Source organism: Pleurodeles waltl, chromosome 5 (assembly GCF_031143425.1).
Source record: "Pleurodeles waltl isolate 20211129_DDA chromosome 5, aPleWal1.hap1.20221129, whole genome shotgun sequence".
NCBI classification, from domain to species: Eukaryota; Metazoa; Chordata; class Amphibia; order Caudata; family Salamandridae; genus Pleurodeles; species Pleurodeles waltl.
Window position 1 is genome coordinate 1,537,353,865 of NC_090444.1, and position 20,217 is coordinate 1,537,374,081.

Genomic DNA, 20,217 nt, shown 5'->3' on the forward strand with positions numbered 1-20,217 from the left:
CTTCCACATTTAATGTAAATTCATCAATCAGTGCTAAAGTTATTAGTGATTAAAAGTTACATCTCCTCCTTTTAACGTTGCCCCTTATTAGATTGCCACAAACATTGACATACAAATCAAAAAACAAACCTTACAAGCTTCTGCATATTTTGTGCAGATTTGTCACAATATGCCAATATTTTTTTTAAATAAGCATTTTTTTGTTCATCCCCTTTTAACTCGGACCCGCTTGGTGGATCTCAATGAGCTTAAAAATGCTAAAAGAAGTTTAAATGGATTAAGTCCTTGCCAAATATTGTGCAGACCTATCAAATGTTGCCACTGTTATTAACAAATTGAAAATATTTAAAACCCGTCTTGAACTTTGTCCCCCACATTCGATCTTTTCAAATCCTAATATACTTATACTAAGTATCACTTGCCAACTACTAGACACACGAGACAGGTTGATCAAACAGTGACAAAGTAATGATATGCAGATTTGTAAAGTACACCATCTCCTGGAATGGTGTCTTAATCTTATTCACCTCCCTTCTACAATGCCCACCTGTTAGACCTGACAGCCTTATGGTGGTCATCCCCCAACTTTTTGCCTACCTCCCTCCACCTTTCTGACACTGTTTTTGCTTGTTTTAGGATTCTGCGCACTTTACCACTGCTAACCAGTGCTAAAGTGCATATGCTCTTGCCTTTAAACATGGTAACAATGGTTCATCCCCAAATGGCATATTTGATTTACTTATAAGTCCCTAGTAAAGTGTGCTACATGTGCCCAGGGCCTGTAAATTAAATGCTACTATTGGGCCTGCAGCACTGATTGTGCCACCCACCCAAGGAGCCCCTTAACCATGTCTCAGGCCTACCATTGCAAGGCCTGTGTGTGCAGTTTCACTGCCACTTCAACTTGGCGTTTAAAAGTACGTGCCAAGCCTTAAACTCCCCTTTTTCTACATATGTGACCCCTAAGGTGGGTCCTAGGTAACCCATAGGGCAGGGTGCAATGTAGGTAAAAGGCAGAACATGTACATATGTGTTTTATATGTCCTGGTAATGAAAAACACCATAAATTAGTTTTCCACTACTGTGAGGTCTGCTCCTTTCATAGGCTACCATTAGGACTGCCCTAATCTACTTTTTGAGTGGTAGATTTTGATCTGAAAGGGGTAACCAGGTCATATTTAGTATGGCCAAAATGGTAATAGAAAACCCTGCTTATTGGTGAGGTTGGATTTTATATTACTGTTTTATAAATGCCAGTTTTAGAAAGTGAGCACTTCTGTGTACTTAAAAACCATCTGTTCCTTGTAGCCTGTCTTCAATCAAGGTTTGGGATGGGCTGATTGACAGCTCCCTTGTGCATTTCACCCAGACAACCACAGTCCCAGGACACTCAGTCACACCTGCTCTCATCTGCATATTGAATGGGTCTTCCTGGGCTGGAAGGGTGGAGGGCCTAACACTTACATTAAAAAGGCCAGTGGCCTGCCCTCACACAGTGGACTTCTAATGCTCCTACTGGAACCCTGGCAGACAGGATTGCACTGAAAGGGGAACTTGTGCACTTCAAAACCACTCTTTGAAGTCTCCCCCACTTCAAAGGTATTTTTGGGTACATAAACCGGGTCTCTGACCCCACCAACTGAGACACTTCTGGACCTGCACCCTGTCAAGAGGAACTGCCTGGCTGCCCAAAGGACTCATCTGGACTGCTTTGCTGAGAAGGTCTTCTGCCCTGCTGTTTCCCTGCTCCTCTGCTGGCCTCTGATTGTGCTGAAAAGGACTCTGCCTTCCCCAACAGTGCTCTCTAAGGGCTTGTATTAAGCTTGCCTCCTGTTTTCTGAAGTCTCAGGGCCAAAAAGGCTTCATCTCTTCAGGAAACTCCTTGTGTGTCAAAAATCGATGCACCGCCTGCCAGAGTTGACGCAAAGTCTGCATTGCGACTGAGAAATTGCCGCACAGTCAACTGGGGCAATGCAGCCCCGACTTCCTGAATGGAAGTTTGATGCAGTGCAGCGCCTGCCTTGTGAGGGAAAATTTGATGCATCACCTACCGGATTGATGCAGTGCCTGTATCTACTTCCAGCGCATTAAGGATTTTCCCCGCATGGTCCCTTGGTGTCAAAAGATCACAGTGAGGAACCAAGACTGCGCGCTGAAAAATGATGCAAACCCCTTACAGCATGGAAAGAAATGACGCATCGTCTGTGCCGCGTCAGAAAATCCGACGCAACACCCTATTTTTCCATGCATCTCCTCCTCTGCAGTCTCGGTGCGTGATATTTTTGATGCATACCAGGTACTGTGTGTAGCAAAGTGACAACTGTTCATTTCTAAGGATTAAGACTCTTTTAAAAATTTTAAAAGTGATATTTCAACTTGTGCTTATTGGATCTTTGTCGTTTTGGACCTTATTTTAGTCAGATAAATATTATCTATTTTTCTAAACCTGTGTGGTGTATTTTGTGGTGTTTTCACTGTATTACTGTATAATTTAAGACACATATACTCTAAACATTGCCTTCTAAGTTAAGCCTGACTGCTCAGTGCCAAGCTACCAGAGGGTGGGCACAGGATAACTGTGTGACTTACCCTGACTAGGATTGTGGTCCCTACTTGGACAAGGGTTTATACCTCTGCCAACAAGAGACCCCATTTCTAACACCACCCTTTTTTGGATGGTAACAAAACTTTACACACCAATTGAAAACTTATCTGTTGGACCTGGCCCTTTCTGCAGGGTCATCCCCAAACTTTTTGCCTTCCTCCTCCTTATTTTTTGCTGAATTTGTTTTCGATGGCCTTGGGACTCACAGCACTTTACTACTGCTCACCAATGCTAAAGTGCATATGCTCTCTCCTCTAAACATGCTAGTATAGGATTTTCCCCAACTGGCATACTTAATTTTCTTATAGGTCCCTAGTAAAGTGGTACTACATGTGCCCAGGGCATGTAAATTTAAAAAAAAAAATGCTACTAGTGGATCTACAGCACTGATTGTGCTACTCACTTAAGTAGAACTTTAAACATGTCTCAGGCCTTCCATTGCAGAGCTTGTGTGTGTAGTTTTAAATTGCCAGTTCAACTTGGACACTTCTGGCACTGTGGATACTCTGTCAGAAAGAAAGATTGCTGTATTCCTACAAGGTCTTCTACTCTGCTGGACTGCAGCTTTAAAAGACTGCTGTTCTGAGGAACTGCTGCCCTGCCGTGCCGGCCTACTGCCAGCTGTCCTCTTGTCTGGGTGAGAAGGACTGGACCTGCATCTCTTGAACCCAAAGCCTCGCAGCACAGCTGCTTGCCTCACTGGAATCCACGATAAGAGGCGCAAAGCCCTACAAAGTCTTGCCGCACATCTTCCAGCCCATCGGAAGTGACGCACAGCAATGCTAAGCCCTGTAAAGTCTTGCCACAAAGATCCCCAGGACCAATGGAAAGAGATGTGAAGTCCTGTAAAGCCTCGTCACACACCTCCCTGGGACCGATGCAAAGTGAAGCCAAACCTGACAAACCCTTGCCACACAGCTTCTGGGAACCAACACTGGACAACACAAAGCCTCGCACAGCAATGCCACACAGACCGAGCACCAGGATTTAACGTGATGTGTTCAGCAGTTCCCAGTGGGTCCCTGTAGCTGTCCCGCACTAAATCGCAGCCGGACTAAACTTGTGACTTTGTCCCAGTCTGGCATGACCAGATAACCATAGTTGGTGCTTTGTGCTTTTAGACATTATGTTCACTTAAATCTTTAAAATATTATATATCAGGATCTACTGATTAGATTTTTGTCATTTTGGTTTTGTTTTGTTTATTAAAATCTTCTGTATTTCTCTAACTCTGTTGTGGTCTCCTTTTCAGGTGCATGTTCACTGTGTTACTGTTTGAAGTGTTGCACACATACTTTACACATTGCCTCTAAGTTAAGCCTGAGAGCTCTGTGCCAAGCTACCAGGGGGGGTTGACCACAGGTTAAGTTGGGGTTTGCTCGTGCCTTACCCTGACAAGGAATGTGGTTGCTGCTTCACTAGGGCTCACACCCCAGTCAATCAACAACACAATTTCTTAAATTAGCCTTCCTAGCTTCTCCCAAATTTGGTACAGATTTTTTATACAGTGCCAAACTTACAAACAAATGAACAGCATACACCCTTGTTAATGCCACCCTTTTATGAATGCCCACAAATTTTAAAATACCAATAGTAATCTGACTGTAGTGTCTGCCAAAGTTCAGACATATTTATCAAACAGTGCCAGTTGTGGTTACCATTGCATACAACACAGACCATAACACGTGCTGAAAGCATGTTGCATTCTTGGCAACATTTTTTTTGTTTCTGTGTTGTTGGCAAATTGGTGGATTGTGTCTGGCAGTCATCAGGACTAATCATGTGTTCTGCATGCTGGTAATCATAACTGACGAATTTAAGTGATTTGCTATGTTTGACCCAGAATCATAACTCACTTTTAAGCTTTGTCTTTTTCAGTAAATTTCATAGATTTTTAAGATACAATTATTTGCCAATCCCTGCTGCACATGGCCTTCGGCCGTGCACAGCAGGAATTGGGTGCAGGACCTATACCTAACGCCCTGCCAGCAGCTAACTCATGCAGTACATGGTCTTCAGCCATAGAAAAGGCTGAGTACATAGCCTGTTCTGTGGCCAAACCCTGTATCAACCTCAACACCCCCCCTCCCCCCAAACAGAAGCCGGCCTCCAAAGTCACAGCATTTAGCTGTGCACAGCAAGGATTGGGGATAGGCCTGGCCTTCTGACAGGCCATTGCCCCAATCCTCTCAGCCACACACCAGACCTGCTTAGTGTCATGGTTGGCAGTTCATTTACACAATGCTTAATTTGTGCAAATAGTTGTAGGCAGCATAAACCGGCACTCATTTATGAGGACAGGGACTTATGTTTTTAGCAAGAACAAGGAAGGCAGACATAGAGAAAGAAGGAGGAAGAGAAAAATAGCAAAACGACAGCAAAGAAGAAAGAAAAGAATGGGTAAAAAAGTACCTGTACGAGTGAGAAAATTTAGATTGGTGGAAGAAAAAGCTTTGATCTGGTACCAAGGCTAGGGATCCTTGCCAGCAGCACTGGCGGTGAGTTCGAAAGAAAAACTTTGGGCCCTTGCGCTGATTTAAAAAAAAAAAAATAGGCACTGCATTTGATGATGCGGGTGATGTGGGTCATGCCCTAAAATCAGTTAATTGCTTGGTAATATTTGCCTACATATGCTCTTCTTAAAAAACAATTGGCGTGGTGTTTCAGAAAGGAAGAGCACCCAGTTCGTGCCAAAATGTATCATTAAGAGATGCATTTCCGTGTAAACTAAAATTGTGCTTTCTGAACCAGCATAAGGGTTGGGCAAACTATTCATAAGGCTTGGGTAAACTATCCATGAAAATATGCGAAAAACAATATGTTAACATGGCTGGTGCATTAGCTCCTTAAACCAATCTGAGAGTAGTTACAGAATGTGCTAACAGTAACTGCGCATGCCTTCCAGAATCCTTGCTATATGTAAGTGTAAACTGCATGCCAGTAGCACCATACCGCATTAAGCATGTGGCTTTTCATGAACTATCTATATGGAGCAGTTAAACTTTAATCGAACACGTACTCGCATGGTTTAGTGGAGCGTCATGGTTCAGAAACATACAACTTTGCTCCATCACTTGTTGCTAAATAAATGTAACGAAAGGATGTATCGCAAGGGAGCAGCTTAAAAGGCAACGTCCAAAGAAGACATCCGTATACACCATCAATTCTCGTCCAGCGCCTCATTTTCAAGCAAAGCGGCGCTGGGTGCTTAACGCTGGCGAACGGCATAGCGCTAAAGCCAAACCAGCACCAGTCAGCACTACCCCTTAATCTCGCCTATTGAACTGAGAGCACATTTGTTAAATGGCTGTGCACGCGCGAGCGCAGTATCTATGTACATGACAGGCCATTCACGGCATGTAAAGAGGTAAGCACGTGAATCATTAGCGACCGTCGTTATTTATAGCCCGCGCGCACGCATCCACCTACGACTAGGCGCTGAAGAATGCTCCAGGAGGACCAACGGACGCAGAGAGTGCAAGACCGGGAGGAAGGGAGGGGACGAAAATTCCACAATCTACCAACGTCGCCGCGGCAGTGCTCACTCCTTACAAAGTTGCTGTGATTTTTAATTCCTCCGTGAGCCGGTCCTGCCAGTCTGTCGGGCACAGACCTCACGACATGCAGCCCTTTTCACGGGCAACACCTCAAGCGAATGCCAATCAAATCACGTCGCCTCTGTCACTGACAGACGGTTTGAAACGTGAAGTGTGCAGAGCCATTCCTGGCCCACGATGCTGCTGAAAGAGCACTGTGCAGCCTCCATGCTCTACCCATGTCGCGCTTTACAGGTGGACCGTTCTGCGAGCATGGGAGAGGAGGGGGGGGGGGGGGGGGGGGGGGGGGCACAGCACATCCTCGCACCCCGCCGTGTGAAGGAGCCGCACCGCTTCTGCTGCTCTGTCCCTGCCATAAGCAGAGCCAGAAGGCATCGTGCGTCCGGCCACGCCATGCATGCAGCAGCACACGGAGACAGTGCATACGTGTATTCCAAGTGCCCCGAAGCAAGCGGGGCTTCTGTAAACACTCCTCTGCCCGCAATGAAGCAATCCCAAACACACAGATGAACCCAGATGAGCATGCAAAGACAGCAAAGGGGCGCTGGAAAATCATCAAGATAAACACTTCATCCATTTAAAAGCATCGCTGACTACCTGAAGCACAACAGAACATATGACAGTGGCATTGCACCCCCAGTTTCATATTTGTACGGCGCGGAGTTCCACCCCACGCTGCCAGCATGCCCCTCTTTGCCACGGCTGATATCTCTCATCATAGCAAGATCATGCAAAAAACACAACCTTATGCCTGAGACGTTTTCCAGCAGCAGAGTGCGCGCTGCTAATAGAGACAGATCAGTCCACAGCGCGGTCGGTAGGAAATTGAACAGACATGCTGCAAAGTGCAGAGGCATTGGATCATTTCAGTGAAACAAACTGATGCTAATCCATACATAATACTCAAACTGAAATGTGCTAATAGGACACGGACGCTTTACAAGTAAAAAAAAAAGACAGCAATCTCGGACTTACCTTGCAACGATCTGATATACTACCGGCAACATCCAACCATTTGGGTAGCACGAAGCGTCTCAAAATGCAGAAAAATGGCATTTAGGAGAAAAAAATCGGATGCATGGTGAAAAATGAAGGCCAAAGATGAGACAGTACGTATCCGAGGAGCTGCCTTTTCTCAGCTTTCCTTAGGCTGCTACACAGTTCTGCAAAACAAGTACACTGCAGCAGTGTGGCGAGCATAGGTTTGCAATGCATGTCCCATATAGCCCAACAGCTAGGAAGACGTGGAGCTGGATTCCAGGAGGATGTGACTCTTGCTTCAGGAAAGCGAGAAAACGAGCAGCTATCTCCACGGAAAAGAGTTTGAAATGAAGACGTATGCCTGGATTACAGCTCAGTATTATTCCACAGTCCATCAATTACAAAAAACAGGTGCCCCGTCTCCTTTCCGGATAAGAGACTGTAATCTAATTTCACAAATGATCCCTGTTTAGACAGGAGCCACCTATTCTGATTATATCATTCCCTCCAGTAGCCATACATGGGCAACTTCCTTCACCGCGTCACTGGCCCTGACAGCACAAATCTTTATACTATTGAGTGGGCAGGGAGGTGGATGGGACCCCATCAATCCGCGGCAGCTTCTGCTGATGTGATATCATGAATTCTGCACAATTATCTAAAGGGCTGCACAAGAAGGAGACAGTCACAGGCTGACCGGCGCAGTTTATTAAATCCCCTTTTGCGGAAAACTAGTCACAGCAAATTAAAACTGAGCAGCAGAGCGGTGCTGGCAAAGGAGACGGCATGATGCAAAGACCACCTACTATTGGCAAAGTGGCCCAGCCCACAACATAAAGCAGTGCTTATCCGGCTGTGAGGGCTCTGCATAGAGCGGGACCTTTACAAAAACAAAGCAAATGCTTGTTTTAGTAAATTAATAATCCATATTGACATTTTAGAGAATCGTTATTTTGCCGACTTCTCAGATAAAGGCACATTTTTATGCACACGAGTTGCTACCGGTATGCAGTTCAATTTGATTAATCAGAAAATACATCACTTGGACTGATAACTTACTGCCAGGACCTAAAAAAGTAAATATCCATATTATAGTAAGACAAACGCATAGACGTACTACTGCATGTACATAACTAGCGAGCCGCACTGCTCGAGAGACAGGTATATTCTTTGTCATTTAGCAGGAGCCATACGCGTACGTTTGCAGAAAGCAGGACATATCTACACTAACAGGCACGCAGACACAGGTACAACACGTTTGCACTAAGTCACACATATGTGCACAGATGGATAACATTATGCGTGTAACATAGAGATGTGACACAGTTGAGCTTCAAATCGCCCTATAATATTCACACCAAATGTATATAACGCAAAATTGCACATTCGAGACTGTTGTTTTGTTCCTTTCTGGTCTATAAAAAGGGTTCTTGTGGCTCTTAAATCTTCTTACTCGTTCTCAAGTTTAAATAAATATATAGGGAGGCACACACAAAGAACGTTTTTTGCAGATAGTTTGCCTTATGACTGAGTCCATAGAGCAATGCTTGATTAGTCCCAGAATAGACGTGGTAATGACCAACTTCTGTGCTGACTAGTAATAAGGATTTTCATAACTTACTAGTAGCTTAGTGAAGCAAACTCTACTGTTTTACTTACTCTGCTTTGGAAGTTCCATACGACATATCAACAACGTACAGGGTTTTCCATGTTCAAGGTGTGAGCAGGGAACTGACCCCCCCCAAGCTTTGGAATAGAGTCTTCACTCCAGAGAGTGGCACTAGACAAATCAGAGGAGTTCTTCACTAATCTGTACACCGAGTCAGGTAGCCTATCTCTCCAAGAACACTATAGGATTTGCAGGCACTGATTTGCATTTGAATATGACTACTCTTAGAGGACTGGAGTACCAAGCTTTCACCTACAAATAGGGGCCTTTCCTTACGCTGATGCACTCCCGTTTTTAGGGTCAAGCGCAAAACGCTCTGTCCCTGTTGTTATCTCTCTACGGGCTTGTAACCACGCCCATGTCAGGCCCATCACTTTGGTTGGTTTGTTGGCTTGCCTTTTACAATTCGCTTCATTTCGTTAGCCAAAGGCATGCATATTTCATGTCTTTTCCAGTGTTTAGCCTGCATCGAGCACAACAACCAACTACTTGAAACATACGAGGCTCCATGTTTTCCGTATGGTTTCTGGACTACTTTTCCTCTTTATTTCGTGGGCAGCGTGATCTCGCTTGGCAGTAGTTGAGCGCTTTGCATGACAACGACCCTGTTAGATAGATATTTGCACTTTTGCGTGTTACATGGATAATAGTACTTTTGCCGATACGTTTCACTGCGAGCGAACTTCTGCTTCCTTTTGTGTGTTTGCTTTGCTCTCATGACGGCCATCCGTGCACTTATGTGAAACTGTTTTACTTTTCAGTTTATGTGGCAAGAAAAGTCCGGTTAGGAGTTTACAAAGCTAATTGCTTTAACTCGAGTAAACACGAGACCAATTGCATTGCAAATACTTGTTAACAGTGCAGTATGTTAATATTTTAGGAGAGCAGGCACTAGCCCACAAGCAACATTCCCTTTCGGTCCTAATAAGGTCCATTACATCACAGTATGAGAATGCTGTCTCTCTCGCTCTCTCTCTGCAGGTGAGTTAGATTAAGGAGCGAAGAAGTCAGGATTAATGTGTATTAACAGTGGCTGGCAAAAGGTGACATTGACAACCTCAAACTAATCATCATTGCTAAAAGTTACTAATGCTAACCGAGTAGTATAGATTATATATATATATATTTTAACGAAAGCAAGGTAAAATATTACACGTTCCCCTATTGTTCTTTTTAAAGATGCCCAGGGCAGGTAGAATGTAAAGCAACTATAATTCTGGAGGAAAAGTGAGATGAGGCAGAAGAACATAAGTCTCAGTCCTTAGTGAAGTTGAAACATTTAGGAAAAGCAATCTGTGGCTTTGCAAGAGGCAAAAGGTGTTCCTCATAGACACATTAGCTGAAAGGATGGCTGAGGCTCTACCCAATCTATGGTGACTTCCTAGTTTTTTCACCACAGCGAAGGCTAAGCCTCGGCTAGAAATAGCCTACATCGCATTTTTTTCAAATTCCTCCCTCCTTCTGCAACACCCAGGACTTTTACTAAGTTTAGAAAAAGAAGCAACCCCTAAAAAAAATGGTCTAAATTTCGGGAAAGACAAAACTGCAGCAAATCACTATCTAATAATACTTTGGCTTATTTTACTCACTGCGTATTAGAGCATTACTAAACAAATAAGGTATCCGTTTTGTCCGACCCATTCTTACTGGGGTTAGGTACAATTTGGAAGCACTCACCACAACATATAATCATCTAGTGTACATAGGGGCTTTCAGCTCTGGAACTTGTCAAGAGTCCAGGCAACTACCTCAATTACCTTTTAGGTAAGTGCAGGAAAAGGTGCCACGATACCCCTTTAGATTTTCAGACAAATTCTGTAATGGCAAGAAAGGACTAGATAGCCTCAGCAGGGTCTGAGTTTTGGGAGATTACCAGTCAACTGTGAATTATAACTTTCCAAAAAGATAATGCATCTTCTACTGTAAACTTAGTAGCCAGGAAGTCGATCCCTGCACCACTTAGCATTTGCTAGTTTTTAGGTTTGACCTGCACAACGGTTGCAAAATCTCTTTTATATAACAAAAGAAAATTTTTAAAGGGACTTAGACACTGCACCTTTACTTACTTTTACTCAACATTGGTTGGCTACATCGTCACTCTCATTTCCTTGCTTCCTATTGGTCACCACAACTTCCTTACCTCCATCCATCTTCCTCCTGGGCCTTGAGTCTTCATCCTGCCCTGGAGCCTGAACCAAGTACTGATTTGAGTTACCGCACCTCTCCTGATCTCTGTTATTTTTAAAACCCACGCACTCAGTGTTGTTCTTTTAAAACCCACTCCCTACTCTCCTCCCACTGTCCTTCATCCACCCGCCTGCTTTCTTTGGTTTCTAAATCCCTGTGCCCACCTCCTGCTTTACTGTTGTTTCTACCGCCCCCCGTTTCTCCGACGCCCGATATCTATTGGGTTCTCCACCCTTGTGTTAAGTTATGCTATGTAAAGGGGATTTATAAAGCACATAGCTGCCCCAAAATTGGGGCTTCCCAGTGCTAGACCTTGAAAATGGATAAGCTGTAACCAACGGCCTAACAGAAAATGACAGGCATTGGATGGAGAAAACAAAAAATAGGGATGGGGGTCAAATCAAGGTCCAGCATACACCCCCCCCCCCCCCCCCCAATAAGTCTATGTAAGTAGAACAAGAATACAGTTCCTAAGTTAGAAAAAGAAGGTCGAAGATAACCTAAGACACCAGATCAGAGGGTCTGATTGCTCGGGAGCAAAAGCCCTCAAACACCCAAATGGGTGTCATGCTTCATCATTGGGCAGCTCCTCATTGGGTCGGTACTTCAATGCCCAGCGAGCCCCACTGGGGGGGTTCTTTGCAGGAGTTCTTTTGTGTCTTGGCGATGTGAAAAGGAGCTGCAGTGTTCTATGTGGTGATGTGAGTAGACTGGTGTAAAGTGAGGTTTAAAAATATCTAAAGGATATCCTAATCTTATTTAATGTATAGGTAGGTACCTTTGCTATGATAAACAAGCATTGACAAAGCCAATAGGCTTTGCCTATCCAAAATCTATTGGCTTTGTCATTGTATTTTGCAGGTAGACAGCAGCGCAAGCTGCTGTGCAACATGGCTTAAAGAAAAAAATACACTGCGCAGGTGAAACCTAGCAATCACATATAAATCATATCACACATAGAATTCCCCCCAAAATATCCTAACTGAGATACAAGGATCCATACCATGCACCAATGTTAAGACACTGACTGACCTAAAGCATGCTATCAATCTTACATGCCATGATACACAGTTTTTTCGGTAACTTCTTTTGCATATGAAGCTCTACTCCTTCACCCTTGTTCCTAGAACTCTAGCAAGTTATACAGCTAACTCTTCATGGCCATGGTTAAGACATCGAAGCACCCCTATATGCATCAGCTCACTTGGCAACATTTGGTATATGACTGAAATCATGTTGGTTGTAGAATGGCATATGAGGGGAAAATTGGGTGCAGTGTGGTCGGTTTTGTGTATTTGCGTTAGCAACTGTGTTGGTCATATATATAACTCTTAAATGCCTTAAACTGGATATTGGCCCTTATTGAGTATGTTAACTAATGTGTACAAGAGATGTCTCTCGTACAAATCATTTGGTGTACAAGAGGTATCTCTGGTACAAATCATTTGGTATACAAGAGGTGCCTCTCGTAAAAATGACCTGTTGTAAAGGCGGTGTCTCTTGTATAGATGGGCATGTGTACAGGAGGTGTTTCTAGTATAGACAGCTTGGTGTACAGGAGTACGTCTCATACAGAAGACCTGGTGTACAGATTTTCTATGCACTGGAGACGCCCTATGCAGTCTGTGCACAGTACAGAGGGTGTCTATCATAGACAGTATCTTTAGAACACAATGTCCCTCAATTCAGGGTTTCTTCTGTACTAGAGTTGTCTCTTGCACAGATAGCCTGGTATAGAGAAGGTGTCGCCCATACAGAATGTCTCGTGCCAGGAGGTATCTCGAATAGTGGTTGTGATGTAGAGGAGCTGTCCCTCATACAAATGCCCTGGAGGAGCTGTCTTGCATACACAGGGTGTGCTGTATGGAAGTGTCTCTCTTATAGATAGACTGGTGTGTATATCGAGTCCAATGTACTGGAGAGGTCTCATAGAGAGTTTGCCGTGGTGGGAGTGCTTCTCGTACACATGGGTGTAGCTATCAATTGTGCAGCAGGGACAGTGGCCCAGAGATACGAGGAACCCCCCGAGCCCCAATGGTAGCTATTTTCTAATTGACAAACCAATGGATGACTGCCTATTTTCCTTGCTAGCTTTAGGGCCTGTAGCAACTATACTATGCCACTGCTCATACAGGTGGTCTCGTGTACAGGAGCTGTTGCAAGCAGAGTGCTGTGCAGGAGGAGCCTCGTAAACTGTGTCTGGTGAACAGAGGGTGTCTGAAACAGTGCTGTACAGGAGGTGCTTCGTAAATCATGTCTGGTAAATGGGGGTGTCTCGTGAAGAGTATCAGCTGTACAGGAAGCGTCTCATAAACCGTGTCAGGTGAACAGGGGGTTTCGCATGAAGAGCGTCTGCTGTAAAGGAGGTGTCTTGTAAACCCTGCCAGGTGAACAGGAGGCGTCTCAAGCAGAGTGCTGTACAGGAGGTACCTCGTAAGCGGTGTCTGGTGAACAAGGGGCGTCTGAAGCAGAGTGCTGTAGAGGAGTTGTGTCTAAACCATGTCTGGTGAACAGGGGGTGTCTCATAAATAGTGCTGTACAGGAGGTGCCATGTAAACCGTGTATGGTGAACGGCGGATGTCATGAAGAGTTGCTGCTGTAAAGGAGATGCATCGTAAATCATGTCTTGTGAACAAGGGATGTCTCAAGCAGTGCGTGCTGTACAAAGAGGTGCTACATATTACCTGTCAGGTGAACAGGGGGTGTCTTATGCAGTACCTAGTGTACAGAAGGTGACACATAAAGTGTGTCTGGTGAACAGGGAGTGTCTTGTACAGGGCACGTCTATCTGGATCTTATAAAGTGCGCAAATGGCCAAGGGCTTTGAGGCACTAGAACAAGGAAGAGAAACAAGTTTGCAAGGGGCAGACAAAGAGTTGAAGATGAAAGAACCAAGTTTTCAAGGCCTTCCTTAACCCATTGTAACTAGTTATACTGCCTAGCTCAAGTGGGGGATCAAGCTTCGAAGGGAGCTTTACACCAAAAGGTGCAACCACTTTGGCAAGATGTATTTCCCAGTATGCAAAGCAGAGAAGAATGGGAGGAGGAAGAGGGTGGGGACAAACATGGAAAGTAAACAGGTGTAGAGAACAAGGGCTGTGGTGGAGCGCTTTGAAACAAATACAGAGACTTTAATGCACTGAAAGTTTATAAATCAGGAGCCAGTGGGGCTTATTTGCAGAACAAGGTAGTTTAGTCAAACTTCAACCTTCTGTCCCGGGGGACCAAGGAAGTTCTGAAGAGGCAGAAAGGAGGGCCCTTTGGTGTGAGTCATCATGGCCAGGCCCAATCAAAGCTAATGTGGAAATCGGTGCTGGAAAATGCAGAGATTTCCATATGAGTCTCCCCTGCCCCCTTGGAGCGCAGCCCTGCCTGTCGGCCTAAATTACACACACCGAGGCTGTAACCCAACAAGGATGTAAAATGTCGATCCACACTAGAGTGATGGAACAGATGGATGTAGATAATGCGACCTGTGCTGTGAACATGGCAAGTAAGCAGCTTTGGCTGTTTGGGTTGTATTTAAAAACATACCAGGTCAGATGCCCCGGAAATGGATCTGTGTGGTCTCAGGAGCCAACTACCAAAAATATGTGTTGATCTCCTGAAGGTTAAAACAGAGGGTGGGAGGAGGGGGCATCGGATGGTGATAAAAAAGAGGTGTGAGAAGGGGTGCAGAGGAACTGAATATAAACAGAATAGGATACGATTCAGAAGAGGACATGAGAGAGGGCAGACAAAACAACTGAAATGGGAGAAGGGTGGAAAGACAGTGGATAACGCGAGGATGTAGAGTGAAGAAGTGGTTAAAGTAAGCAATCACTTATAGCAGGAACAATTTGAGAAGAGCACAATGGAGGAGAGAAGACAGCCTACAGATGTACTCGCATGGAGTGCTCCAAAGAAAAGTACCTTAAGGGTGTGTAGGCAGTGGAAGGACACTGGCCACTGGCTAGTGACCAGTGGCTGGATGGTGTACTTCGTCCAAGCACCACGGGGTGGCATAGTTGCCAAACGCAGGCAACGTTCTGGCAAGCCAGGAAATTCTAGCGAGTGTTGAAAAAAGCCAATGGTAAGTTCAGGTAAGTACGGGGCAGGGTCTAAGCGCCTTTTAAGATTTTTTTCTTATTAACAAAGACTTCACAAGCACATCGCGCAAGATGGGAAAGGGTCACCCTCATAGCGCTGGTAGACCCAAGCACCACATCAGGGCTTAATAATACACTGTATTTACACAAACAAAAACACAAACACATAGCATATATGGAACTAGACCACAATTCACAATTCTGGAAATGCGAAGCACAGCAGGAAAATTGCCCTTGCCCAATAATAAAAAGGCTTGCCATATTAAGCAGAGTATAGTGCCCCAACATGAGTGACACAGGAAATGCTCACTGGCGTCAAATACTCTGAGAGAAAGGGACAATCAACATCAGTTACTAAGGGTTCAAGTGAGACTCTCACAATATCAAAGAGAAGGGCAAAAATCAAACTGAGGCTGGTACTCCTACTCTCTGTAAGTACCAGTGTAAATACACTGAGTTATGAAGCCCTGATGTGGGGCTTGGGTCTACCAGCACTATGAGGGTGACCCCGTCCCAGCATGCTCTTTATCATACTGTGCAGCTTGCTACCAGATATCAATATTATTCTCTTATGCGGTCTTTTAATTTCTGATTGCTTTTTAATCCTGAAGCTATAGTATATACCAGTGTGGACGTCTTTTGGTTACAATTATAATTATCCTAGCACACTCTGGAGGCCAAATTCATGAGCAGATTAGGATTTCGGTCCTGATGAATTGCCCTGATCAGTTTTGACATTAAATAGGTAAGAAACATGTCAGATTTCTCTTTACATATCACTTTCTGAGCCAGTTGGGACCATTGTATCTGTTTCTGGTCAATGCCATCTTGCGTTTTAATCATAACAAGGATACTTGTACATTAAATAAAACTAGGATATCCTTTAGCTAATTTTTTATCCTCACTTTACAACAGTCTACTGACATCATCGTGCAGAAAACTGCACCTCACTCTTCACATCGGCAAGTCACAAAAGAACTCCAGCAAAGAGCCCCCCAGTGGCACCCATTGGCAATTGCAGCACCAGCCCAACAAGGAGCTGCCCTATGATGAAGCATGGCACATATTTGGGTGTTTGAGGGCTTTTGCTCCTGAGCAAATAGATCCTCTGATCTGGTGCCTCAGGTTATTTCTGAGATTCTTTTTCTAATTTAGGAACTGCATACTCTTTCTGCTTACCTTAGATGGAGAAAAGCCATGACTTCAGGGATTTCCTGAAGTGCAGATGATTTTCAGTGTTTCTGATAGGAAGAGGCAGTGAATTCCACAGGGGCCTTGACCTGAAAGAAGCGGCCTCCAGCTCTGGCTGTCTTAAAATGTGGGACAGTGGCCAAATGAAGATCGGAATAGCGAAGAAGGCGGGAGGGTTGGTACAGCAGTAAAATATTGGACAAAATGGGGTCCATCTTGAAGAATAGAATCTAAGGAGCAGCACACAAGAGTGCACTTTTCCACTGGCAGCCAATGCAGTTTGTGGAAAAAAACAGAGACAGAGCAAAAGTTCAGGAGAGAAAAGAACAGCCTGGCTGCCGCATTGTGGGCAAGCTGGAGTCTTCTGATGACTGACTTGTTGGTGCCTAATCTACCTATGACAGAAGGTTTGCCTGGATGATAGGTTTTCAGGTGCTTGAGTCAAAGAGGCCAAGAATGGGTTTGAAGCTTCTCAAAAACCAAAAACAGGTGCCTTCTACGATTTAGCTTGAGCCTCAAAGGCCAAGCTGCTGTCCATGGTAACTCCTAGATTTTATATGGAGGCCTTGGGACAGGGGTACCCAAGGGTAAGGGGCCACCAATGGTGAACCCAAGAGTGGGTATCTGTTCCCAGTAGGAGGACTTCAGTTGTATTCACATTCAGGCAGAGGCAATTGGCATTCATCCATTCTGCAACCACTAACAGCCCTCTTTGAAAATTAGACCTGTCAAGTGTAAGATTATCTGAAAAGGAGAGTACAAACTGAGTGTCATTGGCATAAAATAATAATGCAATCCCTGTGGATTTGATAATCTGTGCCACCGGTTGGATATAGATATTAAAAAAGGTGGGGCTCAGTGGGGAACATTGTGGGATACAATGTGCGATTGAGAGCTGTGAGTGGGTGAAATTAACTGGAAGGAGCATTTAGATAGATAAAAATGTAAACCAGGACAGTCCCGCCCCACCTATTGCAATACTTTGTAAGTGCTGTATTAAGATTTTATGAGACACTGTATCAAAAGCAGCACTCAGATCCAACAAGATTAGGGCTGAGGACCAGCCTTCATCCAGGGCACTAAGGAGATGTTCAGTGACTGTGAGAAGCACAGATTCTGAGGGTTTAAACTGAAATTAGATACACTGCATGAACACCACAGTTTCCATATGTGCTGTGTTCATGTTGGAAGGAAACCTTTTCTTTCAATTTGCCTAGATTTCTCCTGGTTTTGCCAGCATTTTTTGAGGCTGAGGTTCTTCTCAGCAGAACCCTGGTCCACAGGTTGTACTGTTTCTTCGCTCGGGTTTCCTCGTTATAACACTACAGTGATGTGCTTTGGTTTCAATTTGGGTAGGAGCATGGTGTTCACCAGGGAGTGTCTTAGCCGTTGCTCTCTGGCACTGAAATTTGGTTGTATTGAAATGAGTGTCCGATATTCCAAGGCATATGCATTTTATAAGTTGTGTGTGAATAGCACACCTTTGCAGCGCACAGTTTCTGAAATCTGGATGCTGTTTTCCTGCAGTGGAGTACCTATTATGTCAGTCACTCTACTTTGCATAACAGGGTTCCCTAATATTTTTAGCATTTCCACATGGCAATTGTTAGAAATTGGGTTTTTGGTTGGCAGTCAGGTTACCCTCTGTCCAAGCAAGAACCCTCACTCTAGTCAGGGTAAGTCACACACAATCCAAAATTACCCTGTGCCCACCCTCTGGTAGCTTGGCACGAGCAGTCAGGCTTAACTTAAAAGGCAATGTGTAAAGTATTTGTGCAATAAATCATACAATACCACAATATAGCACCACAAAAATACACCACACAGTGTTTAGAAAAATATATAATATTTATCAGGATAATTGTAGGTCAAAACGAATAAGGATGCAATGTGAAATTGTAGAGATATCACTGGAAAGTGATATAAAGTGTCTTAAGTCTTTAAAAAGCAAACAAAGTCTCTTTCAAGCACAAAGTACCTGGTTTGGAGTGGAAAATCTCCGCAAAGGGCCGCAGAAGAAGAGATACGTGGAAAAATGGTGTGTGCGTCGATTTCTCCCCAGCACACACGGACTTGCGTCGTTATTTTTCACACGGGGAAGTCGTGCATCATTTTCTGGCACGCGGACAGTCTCTTTCCGTGGGTCGCGGGGATTACCAGATGTCCCGGGGTGTGTGCGTGGATTTTCCAGCTTGTTTTCGGGCTGCGCGTCGTTCCGTGGGGCTGTGCGTCAAAGTTTCGCTCTCACGGCAGGCGTCGCGTCGATTTCCCCTTTGGAAGTCGGGCGGCGTTGTCCTTGCGAGGCCATGCGTCAAAGTTCCGGTCGCCCCGAAGGCGTCGTGTCGATCAGCGTCGGTGTGCGCCGTTTTTCTCGCCGCGGAACAAGCTGTGCGTCGAACTTTTCGGCGCACGAAGAGTCCAAATGAAAAAGAGAAGTCTTTTTGGTTCTGAGACTTCAGGGAACAGGAGGCAAGCTCTATCCAAGCCCTTGGAGAGCACTTTTACAGCCAGACAAGAGTTCAGCAAGGCAGCAGGCCAACAGCAAGGCAGCAGTCCTTTGGAGAAAGCAGACAGGTGAGTCCTTTGAGCAGCCAGGCAGTTCTTCTTGGCAGGATGTAGTTTCTGGTTCAGGTTTCTTCTCCAGCAAGTGTCTGATGAGGTAGGGAAGAGACCCTGTTTTATACCCAAATGTGCCTTTGAAGTGGGGGAGACTTCAAAGAGTGGCTAAGAAGTGCACCAGGTCCCCTTTCAGTTCAATCCTGTCTGCCAGAGTCCCAGTAGGGGGTGTGGCAGTCCTTTGTGTGAGAGCAGGCCCTCCACCCTCCCAGCCCAGGAAGACCCATTCAAAATGCAGATGTATGCAAGTGAGGCTGAGTACCCTGTGTTTGGGGTGTGTCTGAGTGAATGCACAAGGAGCTGTCAACCAAGCCCAGCCAGACGTGTATTGTAAGGCACAGAAAGATTTAAGTGCAAAGAAATGCTCACTTTCTAAAAGTGGCATTTCTAGAATAGTAATATCAAATCCAACTTCACTAGTCAGCAGGGTTTGGTATTACCATTCTGGCCATACTAAATATGACCTTCCTACTCCTTTCAGATCAGCAGCTACCACTTCAGTACTGTATGAGGGCAGCCCCAATGTTAGCCTATGAAGGGAGCAGGCCTCACATTAGTGCAAAAACAAATTTAGGAGTTTTACACTACCAGGGCATGTAAACTACACAGGTACATGCCCTGCCTTTCACCCACACAGCACCCTGCTCTAGGGGTTACCTAGGGCACACATTAGGGGTGACTTACACGTGGAGAAAGGGGAGGTTTAGGCTTGGCAAGTACTTTTAAATGCCAAGTCGAGGTGACAGTGAAACTGCACACACAGGCCTTGCAATGGCAGGCCTGGGCAAGGTAAAGGGGCTACTTAAGTGGGTGGCACAACCAGTGCTGCAGGCCCACTAGTAGCATTTAATCTACAGGCCCTAGGCACATATAGTGCACATTACTAGGGACTTATAAGTAAATTAAATAGTCCAATCAGGTATGATCCAAGGTTACCATGTTTAAAAGGGAGAGAGTATATGCACTTTAGCAGTGGTTAGCAGTGGTAAAGTGCGCAGAGTCTAAAAGCCAGCAAAACAGAGTCCAAAAAGTGGAGGGAGGCAGGCAAAAAGTTAGGGGTGACCACCCTAAGGCATGTCAGGTCTAACATGTGTCCCCCCAGCTGAAAGTGGGGAGAGCTACCCGACCTCCTGGGAGCTCTCATCGCTAAGGCGGAAGTATCTGGAGAGACCATCAGCATTGGCGTGGTCAACCCCTGGGCGATGCTCCACCGTAAAGTCCATCCCCTGTAGGGAAATGGACCACCTCAAGAGTTTTGGATTCTCACCCCTCATCTGCATGAGCCATCTGAGGGGCCTGTGGTCTGTCTGAACCCGGAAGTGA

At 45.0% G+C, this 20,217-nt stretch overlaps 1 protein-coding gene across 2 annotated transcripts in view; it reads right to left on the minus strand.

The window, feature by feature from the left end:
- The window catches only part of DLGAP2 (DLG associated protein 2), a 3,577,612-nt gene that overhangs the window by 1,673,782 nt on the left and 1,883,613 nt on the right, over positions 1–20,217 (minus strand). The window contains exon 1 of one of the 2 annotated variants that reach the window (XM_069235823.1): positions 7,138–7,610. The exons of the other annotated variant lie outside the window; for it this stretch is intronic. The gene's annotated coding sequence lies outside the window, so the exon portion shown is untranslated. Of the gene's footprint in view, positions 1–7,137; positions 7,611–20,217 lie in introns of those variants that run through there. 2 annotated transcript variants of the gene reach the window in all.